The sequence below is a fragment of the Echinops telfairi genome, unplaced genomic scaffold (genome assembly GCF_000313985.2).
Source record: "Echinops telfairi isolate 266 unplaced genomic scaffold, ASM31398v2 ScPeMD7_9;HRSCAF=40, whole genome shotgun sequence".
Taxonomy (NCBI): domain Eukaryota; kingdom Metazoa; phylum Chordata; class Mammalia; order Afrosoricida; family Tenrecidae; genus Echinops; species Echinops telfairi.
Window position 1 is genome coordinate 48453756 of NW_022103906.1, and position 20790 is coordinate 48474545.

Consider the following 20790-nt stretch of genomic DNA (forward strand, 5'->3'; position numbering starts at 1 on the left):
GAATCCAGGGTGGATGATCTCTTTAGGACCAGTGGTGTGAGTGGCGATACTGGGAGGGTAGAGGGAGGGTGGGTTGGAAAGAGGGAACCGATTACCAGGATCTACGTGTGACCTCCTCCCTGGGGTGAACAACAGAGAAGTGGGTGAAGGGGACGTTGGAAAGGGCAAGATATGACAAAATAATAATTTATCAATTTTCAAGGGTTCATGAGGGAGTGGGGAGGGGGGAGGGAGGTGGAAAAATGAAGAGCTGATGCCAGGGGCATAAGTGGAGAGCAAATGTTTTGAGAATTATGGGGGCAATGAATGTACAAATGTGCTTTACACAATTGATGTATGTATGGATTGTGATGAGTTGTATGAGTCCCTAATAAAATGATTTAAAAAAAGAAAGAAGAAAATGTTCTAAAATTGTGGTAATAATTGTGCAACTCTTCTTGATTGGATTGAATGACTGAATTGTATGATATGCAGATTATGTACTAAAAATGTATTGTTTCTTTTTAAACAAACAAAAAAAATAATTGGCAGCATTTAATTCTGTAAACATTTAAACTGTTAGTTATTTCTGTAATAAATATATTTTAAAGCTTTATTGTATAGTAAAATAAAACTTTATCACAAGGTAATAATTTCTGTATTCAGATCAAATTTTATGTACAAAAATATTAACCATATTTTAAGCTCTAATAATGGCAGATTGAGTAGGAAGAATGTATTTCCCATATAATCAAATGTGATCAATAATTTATGGAACAACCAAATTATAGAATACTCTGGAAGCACTTAAAATATTTTTGAAGAACCTTTAATAACGTGATTCACTGTACATTAAGTGAAAAACCTGTTAATTGTATTTTCACTAAAATCTTAGTAAATATATTCCTTTTCCTTACTTTCTACATGAAATTACTAGTATTCTCAAAAGCCAATTGTAAAAGCCTCATAATGCCTTTATCATTGACACTAAATTTTGAAACCATCATCAGCATGTTGCTTGGCCATCAGACTATACAGTCTTTAATTTATATCAGCATGTGCTAAAGTCCACTTCATGTTCGATAAGGAAAATGCGGTCATCTATACTTTCAGGTGGTCAGTGAGCCTTCCTCCAATCCTGGGTGATGCCACATTCTTATAGTAGAGTCCAGGTTTTCGTACTTCAGACTCAGCATACAGATTGCTAAATATTGTGAAATGATACAATGCTGATGCACACACTTCCTGATGTTAAACTTCAATATACCTGTGTTCCAGTTCCCCATATGCACAAGTATTCTGGAATCCCACTTCTTTGCAATGCCATAAATAGTTTGTTAGAATTAACATAGTTGATGCCTTTGCATGGTCACTACAACACTAGTAAACACATTTTTAGTGTTCTGTACTTTCTGCCAAGGTTGTTCTGACATCTGGAATATTATTCCTGTTTTGAATGCCTCTTCTGAATCCAGTTTGAATTTCTGGCTGCTCCCTGCCTATGCGATATGCATCTGTGAAATGGGCGCACATATGGATTGCTTCTCTCAACAGACTTGTAGTTGTCTTCCAAATACCTGGGCTTGACTATGAATGAATGCTTGCAATGCGACATTAGTTTGTTGAACCCTCTCAATTGTTCTTTCAATGCTTGGACTATGTTTGCATGTCTTCAATGCTGTTTGGAATTATTCTTTTAATGAAATTGGTTCATGGGCATATGCTGCTTCTTGAAATGTTTTAAAATTGACCCATTAGTTTTGGTTCAATGACTTTTATTACTTTTATCTTTTTTTTTTTCATGCATCTTGCATCATTCAATATTTTCCACATAGAATCCTTCAATGTAATACCTTTAATTTCATTTGTTATGAGCTCTTTCATCTTGAGAAATGATGAGCCTATCCTTTCCTTTTGGTATTCTAACTTCAGATCTTTGTACATTCCTTACAATACTTTAACTTCTCATGTTTACCTTTGAAAGATTCTGCTCACTTCTTTGACTTCTATATTTCTTCCATTCACTTAGTTCCTCTGAATGCAAGAAAAAAAAAAGAATCTCTTTTTACATTCACTTTGGTATACTACTTCTCTGTTTAATGACTTTTTTTCCATCGATGATATTCTGAATGTCACCCGATAGGATAAGATAGAATTGCCCTTGTGATTTTCCAAAACTCTTTAGTGGAGTTGAAAGCCTCATCATACTCTGGTGAAGCTGAGTGAAAGTGTCCAAGGACAGACCTTGAAGTTAGCAGCGCAGCACGTAACCGTGATGGCACCAGGGCGCCTTCTATTCACTATGCCAACGATAGATACCCCTCTTTCCACATCCCATCCCATTTCTGGAAACTCCCAATTTCCCTAGATTCATACTTTATACATTGCAAGTCTGACTAATAATGGATGCTTATAGCTGGTTTGACTTTTCATTTTGATTCTTGCAACAACAGCAAATTAAAATCTCAGTCACTGCGGTTCATCCATGCTATTCGGGTTGATTCTACTTTGCGGGGCCATCTCTTCTCTACTTTTATTGTAATGCCTCCTGCTGAAGGGTCTCCTCTTCTGGCACCATATCTTCTGCCAATGTCATGATGATATTTATAAAACGTTCACTGGCTCATCCTCGAAGCAGACTACCTACTCCTTCTCCTTTGTCTGCTTTAGTCTGGAAGCTTTTCTGAGTCCTGTCCACTACGGGTGATCCTGCTGGTGTTTGAAAGACCACTGGAATAGCTGCCTGCATTACGGTAACATACATGTGACCACAGTCTGACAAACTGCCAGATGGGTGGTAGAAATTTATCTATTATTTGGATTCTCTTTAGAGTCAATCCTTTGTTACTTCAGTACCCTACTATTGTTAGTAAGGGTTTAATTGATGTTTCTCTCTTCAAATTGCAATCTGTTTTTTCTATCCTAATTGGATTTAGGCTAATGCACATCAGCCTGCTGTGATTCTCATGTCACGTTTTGCATCTCCCTTCTCGATGTTGATGTCAATGTAAGCAGACATCACCGTCCATCCGAGGGTGCACATGTTGACCAATGACTCCAGAGTCACAGCTAGGAAGAACAAGAGACTAACTGTTTGACAGCAGAGGAAACCTAGAGGGTAAAACAATATGTTAAACTTGAGGCTTGTACACTTGGCTAAAGCATTGCCAAGAACCTTGGTTATGCCCTGCACCCTGACCCTGGGTAGAAAAGGAAGGATAAGGTGATTGAAAACCTTATTTGCAAGGATATACGATACCATATCTACACTAAATCTAACAGTAATTCCTCCCATTTCTGAAATCTAGAATTACTTTAATTCCTTTAAATTTAATTATAAAGCATTTTGCAAAAACTTTATTTGTTGCATTTAGTTTACCTTCCTTAAATGTTATTATGCTAAACACATGGTCAGCACTTCAAAATCACTAGCTGCTCTGAGGGAGAAAGATGAGGCTTTCTATCTTGTAAAGATGCACAACCTCATAAACCTACAGGGGCAGCTCTGCTCTGTTCTATAGGGTCATTGTGAGTCCGAATTGAATGGACGACACTGAATTTAATAATAGCAAAGGTTAGTGCTCACAAAATATCATTCTCTTTCTTTATTTCCATATTTTCTTTTACATTGAATTGGTGTCGGGTTACAGAGTCTTTGTGAAGAGGAAAGAAAAATGGGAAATATATTAGATGTGCCATGGACTATTAGAAGAATAAATAAACCTCTCTTGGAAAAAATACAGCCAGAATGCTCCTTAAAAATAAGACTGGTAAGACGTCAATTCACAGGATTTAGACATGTTATCAGGATTGGCCAAGGGCTGGTGAAGGGCTGCATGTTTGGTAAAATATAATGTCAACGAATAAGAGGAAGACACTCAATGAGAGCTGCATCAACACAATGGCCCCAGTGGGTTCCAACATAACAGCAATAAGGATGAGGCCAGCCTGGGCGGTGTTGGGTTCTGTTGTAACAAGGTTCCTGTGAGATGGGACCCACTCAATGGCACCTAACATCACAGCATGCAACAAGCCTTATGCATTTGTACCATTGCTTACACGAGAATGTGTTCCAAATGGGCAAGTGATATGAATTGAACTGTGTTCCTTCTCAAACAGAGGTTGTATATTCTAGCCCTTATAGTGATGGATACAATGCCCTTTAGGTGTATGCTTCTATTTATTAAACCAATAAGGCCCTACCAGTGTAGATGAGCATCATTTCTGAGATATCAAAAGAGATTAGTCACCAAAGCAAAGCTTCATAGACAGGGAAAGACAAATACCATGTCATATGATGACAAAGAAACTCACTTCCATCGAGTCAATTCTGACTGTCACTCATAGTGACCCTCTGTGGGTTCTGAGACTGCCGCTATCAGAGTAGAATACTCGGTGTTTCTCCCACAGAGCTGCTGCTGGGGTTGGACTGCCGGCAATGCTGATAGTAGCCTGACGCATAACTACTACACCACCAGGACTCCCTCGACGCATGAGGGTAGCCAAAAACATAACGACAACCGCAAAAGGAAGACAAACCATAACTTTCCTCAGGCAGACAGAGGTATCTTTCCCAAGAGATGGTTCCCTAAATTTGGACTTCTGAGTTTTAAGAAAACATATTTTTGTTTAGTAAAGTCCTTCATTTTTGATATTTCTTTTCTACATCACAAAGGAAGGAGCACAGCAGGTATACAAGTAAACAGTGAAGATATGATAAGCAGAGAGAAGGGAAACTCAAAATGACAGAGCTTATCTTTTTTAAAAAATACAAATTTATTCATTGGGATTGAATACATACACTAGATCATTTCACAGTTCCTCAGAGCTCCGATTCCCAGAGGTTAGGACAGTCTCCACGAGGAAGTGACCATTAACTGGAGGCGAGCAGCTGCAAAGAAGGCCGTCACCTCACGAGGGTGATCAGAAATAGAAAGAAGGCTACAGGCCAAAGACAATACATCAAGAAGGTCAGAGATTACAGTGGTAATTCTGAAAAACTGAAGTTTAAGTATGCAGGAATATAGGATTTGATAGAGTTTATTGCAAGAGATAAAGTTAGAGAGGATTACATAAGGCAGTAATCTATTAAGAGTTTCTTTAATCATTTTGCCCTTTTCCCCTACATTTTGAGATAATGATAAGGATTTATTAACTTTTTTCTCAAATGTATTTAATATAAATATCAATTGCTCATTAAATGCATATTGCTTAACATAAGCAATTGGAATGAATATCTGCATCTACTAAATGGACAGAGAGGAAGGCCGATGGCATAATGGATTGCATATTGAGCTGTGAACCACAAGGTAAGCAGTTAGAAACCACAATCCCCTCCTTCAGAGAAAGGTGAGGATTTCCACTCCCCCCAAAACTTATAGCTTTGGAAACCCATAGAGGCATGTGTACTCTGACCTATAGGGTCATGACAAGTCAGAATCAACTCAATGTCAACGAAAGACTGAATGAAAATAGAATAACAACGATCGTGTTAAATAAATTATAGCAGAATGCCTTACTTATCAGCTGATTTATGCATATATATATATATTCTCATATATGATAGAGTTCATATTGTTTTATCATATATGTTTTCAACAATTATCAATGCAAGTGGATACAATTAAAGTACAACAGGAAGGATTATGATTTCATGTACTTCATTGAAAACATTTACAAGTAAAATAATATATTCTAGCCAGAATTAATGAGCTGTAGGAATGAGAAAACTAAGAGGAAACAAATATAAAGCCTTAATGCCCTTTCTGTGACTTGGTAAAGGGCCAGATGCCATGGGTAATTTAATTGTGCTTAGCACCCAGCAGTAGTCTTTTAAATGTCATGACACAAAGAAGCACCTGCCCAGGCCAATAAATCAAGTGATAACCCATTATAAACTTAACATGCTATAATTAAATGTTACCTTGGATGGTCACCCAAGCCATCCAAAATAAATTACGGTATTTTTTAGCAAACACCGTCTTATTCTTTTTTCACCATAAGAAACCAATAAAAGTAATAATGGCAGCAGCTAATGCTTCTAGAATGCTTCATATGTTCTAAGAACTTTACTTCTATCAACTTAATCATCAAAGTAACCCACAAGGCCGAGTTTATGAGGATCTCCATTTCACAGGTAGAAATCTGAGGCACAGAGAAACTAACTAGCTTGCCAGGACCACAGGGCTGGTCCATGGTGAGAAGAATCCCACCTCAGGCAGCGTGGCAGCACAGTTTATGCCCTTCGCTATTTCTCGTTCCTCCCTCCACTATACTTTGAAGTGATGCTGAACTCTCAGGTAACAGTCAATGGGGCATCAAGGATCTCTGTTAGAATAAAATGAGTACTCTCTTCAAGTTTCTCCTTTGAAAAAGTGTAATAATGAACACTCACAATGCTATGATATAAAAGTAAACAGTACTCTCTCAAATTTTCAAAATAAAATGAACACAAACAAATGAATCTTAGAATAAATTTCACAAATAGCATTAATTAACTTACCCTAATTAAAAAAGACAACAAAAAAGACTGATTGGAGAATTGTCCTCAAATATCTCTTCTAATGGTCTAAAATTCCCATAGCAAATAAAAAGAATGTTCACCCCACAAATGTGGGACGGCGATATAACTTGTAGCTAGCTGTTAAATTTATCTTGCACATCCACATGAAGAAACATATATGTATTAAACAGAAACAACTCTGTTAATATTTTAAAACATTTCTTATGCATAAAAATAAGTCAGTTATTTGAAGCGATAAATAATCCCTTCACCTTTGAGCTACAAAAGCATTGCTACAGATCAAGTTTATAGATGAACAAACCGAAGTTTAAACCTTAAATAATTTGCTCATGACTATGGGGCAGATGTCTGGTGAGATACCCGACAAGGACCAGTCTGAACTTAACCACTTCTTTGATGAGCTAGATATTGAAATGTGTTGTCTCCGTGATGTCACTTCAAGATAAGGAAATAAAAAATAAAAATCATAGTTCTTGGCTCTGCCATTGGCTGAAGGTGTAATATTAGGGAAACTAATTGAGTGTCAGATATCTAATCGATAAAGGAAATGATAACACCCACTGCACCATAAGATTTTTAAAGCATTAACTGAAATAGCATGTAGAAATAGCTGTTATAGTGTCTGACAAAAATTAAGTGCACTAGTGATGGGAGTAACAGTTATTTCCAGAAATATTATTTAAAAAATCCAGAAGGATCTGAGAATATTAGATTTAATCTTAGGAGGTAATTTCATTTACAGAAAGTTGTTCAAATGGCCATAATAAACGAGAGGAATTTAAGAAGATGAATTACTTAAAGCTCTTGATAGGGTCCATATGTCATATGTTATGAGCATTTACTTATCACAGTGACTTTCCAGCTAGCAAAGACTTCAATCGATTAAAAGGATTGTGCCATTGTTTGTCATTTAATTAATAAATCCTTTAGGCACCTGCTATGAGCCAGATTCTGACACATCTTTGGAATATGTTGATTTTGCCTCAGTGTCTATGCACAAGGAACTCATTCTAAGGTAGTTAAAGCTCATGATGATATCCAGAAATAGGCGACATCAAGAAATTGTAAAGATGAATTACACATTGGTCAGCTGGAACGTAAAGAAAATATGAGTATATGAATATGTTTATGGTGTTTACATGGTGATGTCTTTTCTATACTCAACCCTCTCATATCACTATAATCTCAATAGATCTCAGGGATGTCCAGAAAGACTAGACTATCATTTGCTTCCACACATGAATAAGAACACATTAATTGGATAAGTTGAGTAATAAATGGCAAATATCTGAGTCTTTGGTAATATATGCTACATATTGGGAGATAAACCATGATTCAGATGATGGGTACATCGACTTTTGTGACCTTCTTGATGAATCTTTTTTTCTCTCCATCCTTGTGAGTGTAGACTCTTCCTAGGCTCTTGATTCTTAGAGGGCAAAGTACTTCTACAGGGATATAGTAAAGTTGCATGGAATTTTAAGTTTTATGGGGATACAGTAAGAATCTATATGACCTTTGAGGTATGGCTATTTTGGCAGAGGTAATTGATCGCTCTAATATGGAATATTCTTCCATTCTTTTACACCGAGTAACAAGAGTTTTCTGTTTGGTGATCAGATAACTCTCTGGGACTTTCTTTCTTAGCCCATGCCAACCTTTAGTGGAATACAGAGAATTAAACATGGCATAAAAATAGTATGGAAGTATCAAAAGAATGAAAAAAACAAAAAGAATGATGTGGATGCCATATTTGACTCTCACACACAGTACACAAAAGACTCTGTTAAATTACCTGAGTAGGACAAAGGACAAAGGACCCTGTGGCTGACAGGCCAAAGTCCAGGGCACGAGCTGCCTGTAGATACAGCTAAGAAGGCATTGCTCTGTAACTATATCCTGAGCCTTTGGAATCTGTTAAATTCCTCAATAAGCCTCACAATCATGAGTAACGTCTATGAACTCATGTATAAGAGAGAGTTTTATATAAAGGATAAGTGCACATCAAGAAAACATCCCAACCCAGTGCTGCCCAAGCCCACAAGTCCAACATTAACCCATTAACCCATATGTCCAACACCAATCCACAAAGTCCTCCTCCATCTCACAAAACAGATGCAATGAGGAGGAAAGCTGAGTCAGTGAATGTGTAAACATCTCAGCATTGGCAGGGGTCTCCACAAGGCTGCTCCAGCACCCAGGGCTGCATTGGGGTAGGTTCATGTGGCTTCTCTTTGGGTATGTCTTACAGGAAGTCAGCCTTGCCAGCTGAAGCAGGTACCTGGCTAAGGCAGCTGCACCCCGGCCCGACCATCAGAAAGCAAGAGACCCATGGACTAGAAAGGCCAGGCTCACTGAGCCATTTATCCCTCCACCCTTCAATTAACCCCACATGTGTTTATCGGCCAGATTGGCACAATTAACTACCTACCTCAGGCAGTTAGAGGAGATCAAAGTTATGATCTCACCTGGAGGTCACCCTGGGTTAGTGATTGAAGAGAGAAAGGTAACAAAATTTATCTACTTTACTCAAATATGTACATCTATCAAGGGCTATTTTAGTTATTGCATTTCGTTCAAAGTCAGCTGGAGCCTCAGTTTCAGGACATTTGTGGTTAGCAGCTTCCCCTTTACATGCGTATCTCTTGCTTTTCTCATTGCTTTACATGTGTATTCCTAAGAAACACTCTCCAACCACTTTCTACATTCCACGTGCCATATGTGTTTCCAGGAAATTGAAACAAAGAAACAAGCTAAATATGAGTTCATTCTCCTTCTCTTCTCATATCAGTTCATCAGCTTGCTTCAAATTTATATCACACCAAGTATATCTTTATTATTATAATGCCACTCTGAGTTCAAACTTTAAAAGTGACATAGCAAACAATGTCCAAGGTTTCAGCTCTTGTGCAGGCAAAACATCATTCATGGTCACTTGACTACATCCTGAAGTGTTACTATTAGGGAATGAAACTATCAAGGGAAGAATAAGACCAAAAGTGATACAGAAATTTAGCTTTTTGTCTTACTTTTCAGTGAGGAACGTTAGCAGTAGGTGCCGTGATGGATGTGAGCCCCATAGCAGAGCCAGAGGACATGTCTCCAGCTCTGGAGCGGAGAGCAACACAGGGAGAGTGAGTCTTGGGTGTCTTTAAACTTTCCATTTGTCAATTCCGTGGCCTTGCACCAAGATTCAGGATCGTCATATATTATATCCTTTGATACTTCATGAAAGAGATCCATATTTGAAAGCTTCATTTGGCTAAAAGTACTATCTCTACTATTTAAAACTCACTTTGATGATGTCTGCTACAAAGAAAGAATAATGTACATATAGGTTGATTGATACCCTCATATTTAAGAAATGTTTTTATTTTGTCAACAAAAAAATTATAAACTGGACAGGGGGAAAGTGGCATGGCAAAAAAAAAGATAGTGGAAAGAGGCCAGGAAAGCCATTAAGATCATAGTCATCATTAACTTACTTGGAATGCCATGTAATATCTTTGCTTTTTCAAGAATTGTTACCATCATTGTGAGTCTACTTACATTCCTTGACCTGTTAAATAACAAGGAAAACTCCTTGGTGTAGTTTGAAAAGGAAAAGAAAATGTTTTTATAAATCCCTCTGCTCAGCCTGTGGCCTCATGAACTCCTTTGGACATTAAATCACCCTTGCAGTAACCCTTCTACTCTATCCTGACTGTATTCATCTTTGAAGCATCCACATTACTCAGTGGAGTCAGTGCCATGTTCAGTAGTTTTATACAGTGTGCATTCATCCCATTCCCTTTGTTAGCAATGCATCTTAACCAGAGCATAACATGGAGGTTTTTTATTTTCCCTTAGCATTACATTGCTTATTCAAAAGTAAAAGTGACCAATTTAGGTTCCACTTGAAGAAAGCGTTAAAGTATATTTCAAATGATCAATTGATTATGGGTGACAAAATAGAAGAAGAAGGCAGATTTCGGGAAGAAAATGATTTAGTTTCATTGAATCAAAAATACTTTAAAAATACAAAATATTTAACAATCAGGAAACCCAATTATGTATTGTACTTAACATCCTTAAACTCCCTAAACTTTCCAAAAACAAAAGGGTCACATTGATAACTAAGGTGACCCAGTTCCAAGCTATTGTCTTTTATATCAGAGAGCAGTCCCTGGAAGGGACACCGGGTGTGGTAAAATCGAAGGGCAATGAAAAGAGGAAGACCCTCGAAGGGATTGATTGACTCAATAGCTGCAACAATGGCTTACATGAAAGCATTCTGAGGATGACACAGGATCAGAGAGTCGTTTATTCTACAGAAGATCACTCGGAATTTGGACCCACTGTACAGCACCTACCAACAACAGCAACAACAACAACATAACTTCATAGTGTGTGATGACAGATAATTACAGGAAAAATGATTAATTCAAACTGTGGTGTTGGTAAAAAACATTTAATGTATCAGTGGCTTCCAAAAGAATGAATAAATCTGTTTCAAAAGGAAATACCCAGAATAATCGTTAGGTAGGAGGATGGTGAGACTTCTATTTGCTTAAAATGACATTACTGTGTATGGCTGCAGCCATTTTTGAATTATGCTCATTGAAACTTTACTTGTGTGAGATATTATTGACATTTTTCACTAATGTTGTTCAGTTATGTTCTAATTCTGTTGGATCATCTTTCCTTAGGATGGGCACAAATATAGCCTAGGACATATTATAGAGATATACTGCTTTGTCTTTTTGGGATGTTATGAGTTAGAATCAACTCACTGACAGTTGATTTGGTCTTGTAAGTGTCAAGGGCAAATGTTAACATTCTCACTGGCAACCAATAGCTTGACAATTCGAGTCCCCGAGCAGTGACTCTGAAGACAAGCTTGGGTACATAGTTAGTTCTCGACTGACACCTTTGGGACCCCCATGAGTCAGAATAAATTCCAGAACAACTGATATGAGTTAGGTATGCTTATTAATACTATACTTTCAGATAGACAGAGATAACACATTGAAAGTGGAAAGGAGTATAATTAAATCAGTGGGAGAGAGATTTAACAGTATTGAAGATAAAACTTCTTAACACGAATCTGCTATGGGAACAATCAGAAAAAATAAAAAACGAAACCAGGAGCAAGGAAGAAAGCTTAAGAATTATGTGGTACATGATCAGGAATAATAACTGATATGTAATTAGAGACAGAAATGCAATGAGAAACGTAAAGATTTGCTGGAAGAAAATTTCCTTATTACCATGAAAGATTAGAAGACACGCATTCAAGATTTACCAGTCCACAAACAGGATAAACTGAAATAGATAATTTTCAAAACATATCATCATCCAACTTTCCAAAAACAAAGAAAGAATCCTGAAAGAAACTCAGGACAAAATGAAAAGTTACCTAGAAATGTAAAGCAATCCAGTCACGCTCTGATCTCCTGACAGAAAGCATACAAGCAAGAATGCAATGGCATTTGATAAATACAGTGAACCCTCGCCACTTCGCACTTCGACTTCCGCGGCTTCACTCTATCGCGGTTTTTGCGTAACAGTGCATGCTCTGTCATTACTGCCACTGATTGGCTCATACTGTACACGCTTGATGCCATAAATAATATAATAAATGATAATTGTAACGTCCAAAATGTTTTACTGTATTTTCCCTTTTTCGTTTAATAAATTGGGTAATACGAGTGTAATGGTGACTAAAGGGTGTTTTTTCATGTCCTCTATGCTCTAACTACGAAAATATTTGATTTACAAATAAGGAATCCTACTTCGCGGAATTTCATTTATCACGGTCATTATCAGGGTCTAGAACCGATTAACCGCGATAAACGAGGGTTCACTGTATATGTAAAAAACCCTGAACGTAGAAACATGTTGTCCCTCCAGTATGATGGTAAAATTCAGAGATTTCCAGACAAATGGTATAGATACAGAAGCTCCAGATGAGGCAATTTCAAGACAGGCTGGATTCTGAACGAAGAACCTGGAAATAAAGAAGTCAGCACCATAAAACACATACACACACACACAAGAAACACACGAGGTGGCAGCAGACAATGTGTATCTGTGGACAGCTGCGCTGAACATGACGTGAAGAGACAGGAAATAGTAGAATGAGTAAGGAAATATGCTTCACCCACGTGCTCTATAAAAGAGAAACAGTTTAGACAAAAAGGCAAAAATAACCTACATGTCAAAGGACAAAAAATATATATCCAGCCAATAGGAATCACAAGAGAGCAGAAGTGGCAATATTAATTTTTTACTTAAATAGACTTTAAGCTGAAATCTAGTATAAAAGACAAAATGAAACCATTGCACTAGATCTAAAGGGTTAATTGGACAAAACGATATAATCCTAACCCAGAAAGTATAAATCAAGCTTTAATAGATTTGAAAAGAGAAACACATTAACATTAATAGTAGAAGACATCAATGCATCATTTTTGATATTGGAACAACTACAAAGAAACTCAGCAAAGATGTGGCTGCTTAAGAGCCTGTCCATCATAAGCACAAAATGCATTGTTGTATGAAGAATTATGCAGCATCAGAATTGGAGAAAGGTTTAGTGACAACTTGTGATATACATTTGGCACTAATTTTCTTGCTGAAAATAATTAGAACTAGAAGCACTTGCTGATAAAATCAAGGATTGCAGCCTTCAATATGAATTACAAATCAATGTCAAAAAGACCCAAATCCTCACAAGTGGACCAATAGGTACTATCATGATAATAAAGGGAAAACATAAAGTTGTCAAGGATTTCTTCTTACTTGGACCCACAACCCACACTCATGGAAGCAGCAGTCAAGAGAACAAAAGACTCATTTCATTGGTTAATTCTGCTGCACAAGACCTCATTAAAATGTTGAAATGTAAGGATGTTAACTTGAGGATTAAGGTGCACCTGATCTAAGCCATGGTATTTTCCATTGCCTCATATGCATGTGAAAGTTGGGCAGTGAATAAGGAAGACTGAAGAAAAATTGATGCTTTTGAAGTGTGGTGCTGGCGAAGAATATTGAAAGTACAATGGACTAACACAAGAACCAAGAAATTTGTCTTGGAAGTGCAGTCAGAATATTCCTTAGAGGAAAGGATTGTGAGACTTCTTTTTTCTGTACTTTGGACTTATTTTCAAGAAAGACCCGTCCCTGGAGAAGGACATCACGCTTGTTAAAGTAATGAGGTAGTGAAAAAGAGGAAGACCTTCAACACGATGGATTGACACAATGGCTACATCGATGGGCTCAGACATAGGAACAATTGTGAAGATGGTACAAGTCTGGTCAGTGATTTGCTTTGTTGAACAGAAAGTCTCTGTGAGTCAGATCCAGTTCACTGGCATCTTCAACAACCACCACCATCAAAAATACAGAACAATGTCATGAACCTACAAGATTATTATTCGTGTTGTTCCTTTGAAATAGATCAGAACTTAAATTCTGAACACTAGGCTCATAGAAGTCTCCAGATTATAATGGGATCCCTAAATCCATTGTGAAGCTTCAAATAGGTTCAGTCTCCATTGAGTTATTTATGACCATTGATTGGAAATGTAAAAACCCCAGGCAGAGGTTGCATGATCTCGAGTCACCCCCACCAAGTTGGTCAGAGAACCCTGAACCAATGTTGTAAACTGTTAATCTGCAGTAGTGTGCCTACTGTTAATTTCCTTTGTTTTCCATGCTTTACAATATGGTTGACTTGCTGTGAATCCTTTGGACACCATTACACCCTTGTGCTGATTTATGGTTCCTTCGCCAGAATGACTTGTTTTGTCATAGACTTAATAAGGGATTTTCCACAAAATATATTTGAGTTTGGATTTCTCTACACCCCAGTCTCCAATAAAAGCATACAGACTCTCACCCAGTACCATATTTGGAAACCTCTGCTCTCTCTTACTATCACACTTCTTTTTCAATAAATCCTAGAAGTGCAACTATATGGTATCTAGTACAGGGGTGCTCACACTCTTTCAGCATGTGAGCTACTTATAAAGTGATCAAGTCAAAATGATCTAACAACTACAAAAATGCAAGAAATTTATTTTTATTTATTACTTTATTTTATTATTTATTTATTTATTCATAAATGCATTGAGAATTCTTTATATGTACAGTGTATGTTTATGTATCTTGCATAACTGCATGAGTTCATATTGCACAACACAACTATGTACATTTTTTTGTCGTGAGCTGAGTTTATGCTGATGACTTGCACTGAATGTAATGAGCCAGGGATGCACAGTCCAGACAGTAGCTGCTGACAACCAGTTTCAATCACACTTCCAAATGATCATCAGTCATGGTGGAACGCTACTTGGACTTGATCTTTATGTGGCAAAAGGCTGACTCGCATAAATAAATAGAGCCAAATAATGCAGTGAAGGAGGTAGCACATGTTCTCATGTTTGGGTACTTTCCCTCGGTGAGTAAGTTCCAGAACTGTCCCTGCGCTCTGGACTTCAGCTGAATGTTGGTTTGTAATGTCAAAATCTCCCATTCCGTATGAAAGGGATACGTTTTTGTCTTCTTACTTGGTCCAGCCCCCCACTCATTTTAATACCCTTTCTTATGTTTAAGAGAAAAAAAAACAAAGTGTAAAAATTGGCGATAACCTAGCCCATGCGTTTGACGCCTAAGATTGCATCTGATTGGCTGCATGGTATATCAATTAAGTGACGGGATTGATGATAGGCTCACGTCTATTTTTTAATGCCATGTGATCTACCCACACTATATTTGTGATCTCGCGATGGATGTATTGAGCACCCCTGATCTAGTATATGAATGAATGTATTTTCAGCCAACTGTTAAGGAGTAGGAGCTGATTCCATTCTTTTGGCAATGCTGAACAGCGCTGCTATGAACATTTCCATAAAGAGTGTTGAATAAGCATACATTTTCATTTAGCCTGGGAAAACACTCTAGAGTGGGATTGTTGGGCCATATGGTAAACATACATTAACTTTATAAAAAGGAGGGAAACTCTTTGCCAAAGTGCCTGTGTCTTTGTAATCTCAAGTAGCAACAGTGGAGCGGTGTGGGGGTGCGGGGGTGGGAGGGGTGGGGTGCTGCATCTTTTCCTTCAATCAATGGTTTTTCTTTTAATGGTTTATGATTTTTCAGGTCTTTTAATAGGAAAATGTGTATGGTTATGTAAGGATCTCTGGTGGCATAATGGTTGTGCGTTGGGCTGCAATCTGCGGAGTTGGCAGTTTGAAATCACCAGCCACTCCGTGGGAGAAAGACAAGAGTTATATTCTGGGATGCTCAAAGGGGAATTTCTGTCCTCTAAGTTTGGGCATCCACTCGTTGGCAGTGAGAGTTTGTGGTAATCTAAGTGTGTGGAGCCCTGGTGGCATAATGGTTACCTTGGTTTGCGATTCGCAGTCAGCAGTTGGAACCCACCGGACGCTCTGTGGGAGAAAGACAGGACTTTCTACTCTTGTAAAGAGTTGCTGTCTTGGAAACTCACAGGGGTCGTCCTATACAGTAGTCCCATAGTCCTATAGGGTTTCCATGCGTCGCATCAACTAGCTGGCACTGAGTGAGTTTGTTTGGATCTGAGGGTATAATATTGAAGACTTGGTTCATGAGCTATTCCAGGATTGGCTTCAACATGTTTCTGGAAAAATTCCATTATTTTAAAAATCTATTTTTATGTGTTTTTGAAGCCCCTTTGTATTTAGCCACAATACTCCACCTGGGCCAAGGTTGCTGATAAAGTTGCTGACTCAGTTAAAATAGCTCATAAATTAGGTGAGTATTGAACCTGCAGGTCAGGATATTAGGGGATTCTGTTTTCAGAATGTAAAACAGGACTTGTGAAGGGAGACTGTTCTCCTAGTACATTCACCCCTCCCCCACAAAAATGTGCTATTGCTTTATAAATTATTTGAGCAATTCTAGTACAGTCATAAAATATGGAAAATTTAATGTAAAATTAGAAAAGGCCAGGAAATGTAACTTGTCAAGGAATTCATTCAATTGGGATCAACAATAATTGCCAATAAAGAAACAGTGAAGAAATGAAGTGAGGTATCGCATTGGACCAATCTGTTGCAAAAGTCCTCTTTAAAGTGATTTGAAGAGCCAAAAAGAGCAATGATGTCATTTTGGTGACTAAAGTCCACCTAATTCAAGCCAGGGTCTTTTCCATCACCTCATACGCAGGTGGAAGTTGAAAATGGAAACAGGAAGATAGAAGAAACATACAAAAACCACAATTGAATTAGGGTGCTGGTGAAGAGCATACAATAAGCCAGGGACTGACTAAAGAATGAGCACTGTATCTTGGAGAAAGTGCAGCATGAATATTTCTTAGAAGTAATTATAGTGAGTCTTTAGATTACTTACTTTGGAAATGTAACCCAGAGGACCAATTGCAGCAGAAGGAAATTGCTTAGTCAAGTAGACTGTTAGAGAAAATGAGAGAAGCCCTCCATGAGTTCGACTGACATATTGGTTGAAAAAAAATGCAAAAGAAATCAAAGTTATTGTGAGGATGGCACAGGGCAGGGCAACATCTTGTTCTGTTATCCACAAGGCCGTCATGATTCAGACTTGTTTTACCAGCAATTAACAACAGGACTAGAAATTATGCCCCCCGCCCCCCTGAATATCGTGAAAGGAGAATATTTCCTCCTAAGCATCATGACCCCAGGTAATATGAGATCTTAAGCTTGTATCCCAGAGATGTGTCAAGGAGGATATAAAAGTAACAATACATTGAATTGTACATTTGTGGGCATTTAGAAAGCTAAGCACCAGATATATGCACTTGGAATGGGAACATGCAAAACAAGGGATGCCAAAATTAACTAATTTTCCTTTTTTTCATTTCATTATTGCGCAATGATAGATGAAGAAGGTATATAGAATTAGCTATGATTGATATAAGACAAGTAGATGATGAACTATTGAGTAGAGCACCCCAAACTAACTGAGTCCATACATGACATTGTATGGAATTCAAAGCTGTATGTTGAAATAAATGCTAAGTTCTGCATCAAGAATGCAGAGTATCATTTTTGTCCTTTTCTACTGGGCCCAGAGAATAATACTTGGTAAATAATTTTAGAGAATAATAATTTCTTCATGTCATTGTTTTGCTTGTTTACGAATACACCCTGTTCAGGATATTGGGTCCCAAACAATTTTCAGATTGATGTGTACTTAGGACCAACCTTTGAAGTTTGAATACCTAGCGGCCACAAAAAACCCTCAAAACCACCATTCCATTGGGGATGACTCTGACTCAGAAACTCTATGGCAGGGTAGATCTGCCCCTGCAGGTTTCAGAGACTTTAACTCTTTACAGGAGTAGAAAGCCTGGTTTTTATCGCGACGAGGTGGTTTTGAATACCTGACCTTTTGGTTAGTAGTACATTGCATAACCACTATGGGACCAGCGCTCCAGTAGTCACAAAAGGAAGTTCTTCTCATCTATCTATCATCTATCTATCTATCTATCTATCTATCTATCTATCTATCTATCTATCTATCTACCTACCTACCTATCTATCTATCATCTATGTATGTATGTACGTATGTATGTATCTATCATCTATCTATTGTCTATGTATCTATCTATGTATCTATCTATCATCGATGTATCTATCTATCTATCTATGTATATATCATCTATCTATCTATCTATCTATCTATCTATCTATCTATCTATCTATCTATCATCTATCTATCTATCTATCATCTATCTATCGAGGCCAAATGCACCCACTTTGGTAATCCTTAACTAGATGACAATCATCAAGTTCCTTGTCTTATAATAATTCTCTGAATTGTTTCTTTTGAGTCAATTGGTTCAGAATCCTGTGGATCTTGTGATTTTTTAACTTGCAAATTGTTTGCCTCCAAATAAAAGGCTTTTATTTTAAATTTCCAGCTGCTTTTGTCATTTTTGCCAAAGGCAACTACTCTAGACCTACCATTGTGGAGAACAGAGAGATGTCATTGTAAGAACAATTCGGTGAATTGAGAGCTGATTATTTTAATTATGTAAGGGATTGATGGCAATCTTAAGGTAGTTGTAAGAATTTTGTTAATACTATCCCCTCCTCACATGGAGTGTACTGTCAGGATTTTAACAAATACAATTAATACCTGGCACAGGATTGTCATGGTTCATTACCCCACTCTTCAATCCGCCCCTCCCTGCCTGCCCTGCCTCACACACACAGTGCTTTAATTTTCTGGTGTCTGCATTTCTGACTTGGAATTTCTCCAAAACTGCCCAAAGAGCAGACACAAAATGAAAGTGAAACTTGAGAGAAACAAGATAATGTCGTTAATGGGCCTAGAGCATTGTCAGTAATGGGCTCCCTGTAGTCTTCTCCCTCTGCCCTTGACCATGCAATTAGTCCTGGTCTTCACTAGTCTGGGCTTGGCTGCAACCTCATTGAGAGTCCCTAATATTGAAATAAACACTCTTCTGTGTACATATGTATGCCTTAATTTTATTTAGCCTCCTACCTCCAAATGTTTTGGGATAATTAGTCCCATAACATTACATTTTTTAATATTATGCCCTATTAGTCAAATTTCCAAAGGCAAGTTCTTAGTAAGGCCAATAAATGCATTCTCAATAAGTCAGTTATATATAGACTCAAATACACCCACGATTCTGAGGTGCCACAAAAGAAACCTCATTATAAACAAAGCTTGTTTATGTGTATAAGCTACAGACTTATTAATTTCAGGTAAGTCATAAAGCTATATAAACTCTGATTAAATATTTAAAATATGAAGTCTAAAGTCATATTTTTCTCTTTTTGAGGGCTGTATTTCTGAAACAATCACTTTAACAATCACTTTCCTTTCACTACAATCATTTTGTACTAAAATGAAAGACCTCAGCTATTTTCATAGCATATTTGCATAGGCTTATGTAATCATAGAATTAATAAAATGATTATTCATCTGTTTAAAACTTTCTTGACATTGAAAACTTTCAAGTGATTTGTTCTTTCATCATGTTTCTGTAAAATATATCCTATGTATGAATTTGCAGAAGTGACGTGCCTTAGAGCGTGTTCAGATGGAAAAAGGGCCTCTTCCTCCTTTTGTCCTAGCAGAGCATGTTCTGAAAACCTACCTTAGATTTAATTCCTTAATGAGGTAAGGCATTATTACTCAAGATCAAATTTAATACCACATTTTCCCCCAGACTTGAAGATAATTTAAAGAGGTTTTTCTAGAAATCAAAGTATTGCTCTCCCTTAACATAGGGCTATAGTCCATTTTTGGAACATTAGCTACTCATAGTCTTGAGAAATGGGGTCCAGCATCTCACAGGATTTATCTCTAGGACCATAAAACAGGGAACTTAGTTGTTCATTAGAGCTGGCCTCATAGAACTGCAAATAGTATTCCATTGTTAAGGGTGGAAATGCCTAGCAAAATCATATATGTCGTTTTGGTTGAAGACTTCTGAAAATAACCACTGTTAATATTCCTTGATTCTGTACTTCTATATTTATAAATACTTGAGAATTTAATGAAATATTTGCGATAATCTACTTTTGTTTTGAAAGTAAAAACAAATGGTAACTTATTCCAATGAAACAATGAAGGATGTTAAAACAATAATGAAAAACAACTTCTCTAATATATCTTTTTAAACATGCACATTTTTTCCTTTTCTTCAATGATATGATTTTCATTATATCTGAATTAGAAATTGGAGTTCCTGTGTTCTAAGAGTACCATACTTATTCACTTTTAATGTATTTGTTTATTTAAAATATATACAATATTAAATCTGTTTATGGTTTTGTTGCCATGTGCTCGAGGAGTTGTTCAACCTTTGCATAAGAATGTACATTTTTATTAAGTTATCTCAAATCATTATATTATTCTGTAAGTTAAAAAATGAGTTAATGACAAAAATGCATTAATTTGGTGTAGGAGAGTAATCTATCACCTTCGATGTTTTATATGTCCTACACCATCTGCAGTCAATTAAGTGATTCCCAGGTGTTCACAGTAATTGCTTTAACATAAGATTGCATGTCACTGTAGGGGTCTTTAAATATTTATTATAAAACTCCTACATTTTCTCTTTTCAAGTAGGGGCAAAACACACCGAGGTTTAGTATGGACAAAAACAAGCTGAGGGGACTTTTGAAATGATTTAATAGATTAAAATTCATTTTAAAAACAATTGGTAAGCACAATTATCTTGAAAAAAAAACTAACAAAAATCCTAAATTAGCCATAAATACTTGACCTCTTCATTTTAAATTTGAGAA

At 37.1% G+C, this 20790-nt stretch overlaps 1 protein-coding gene across 1 annotated transcript in view; it reads right to left on the bottom strand.

Annotated features, from left to right (window-relative positions):
* SGCZ (sarcoglycan zeta) overlaps nt 1-20790 on the bottom strand; it is a 444274-nt gene that overhangs the window by 136742 nt on the left and 286742 nt on the right. The window lies entirely within an intron of this gene.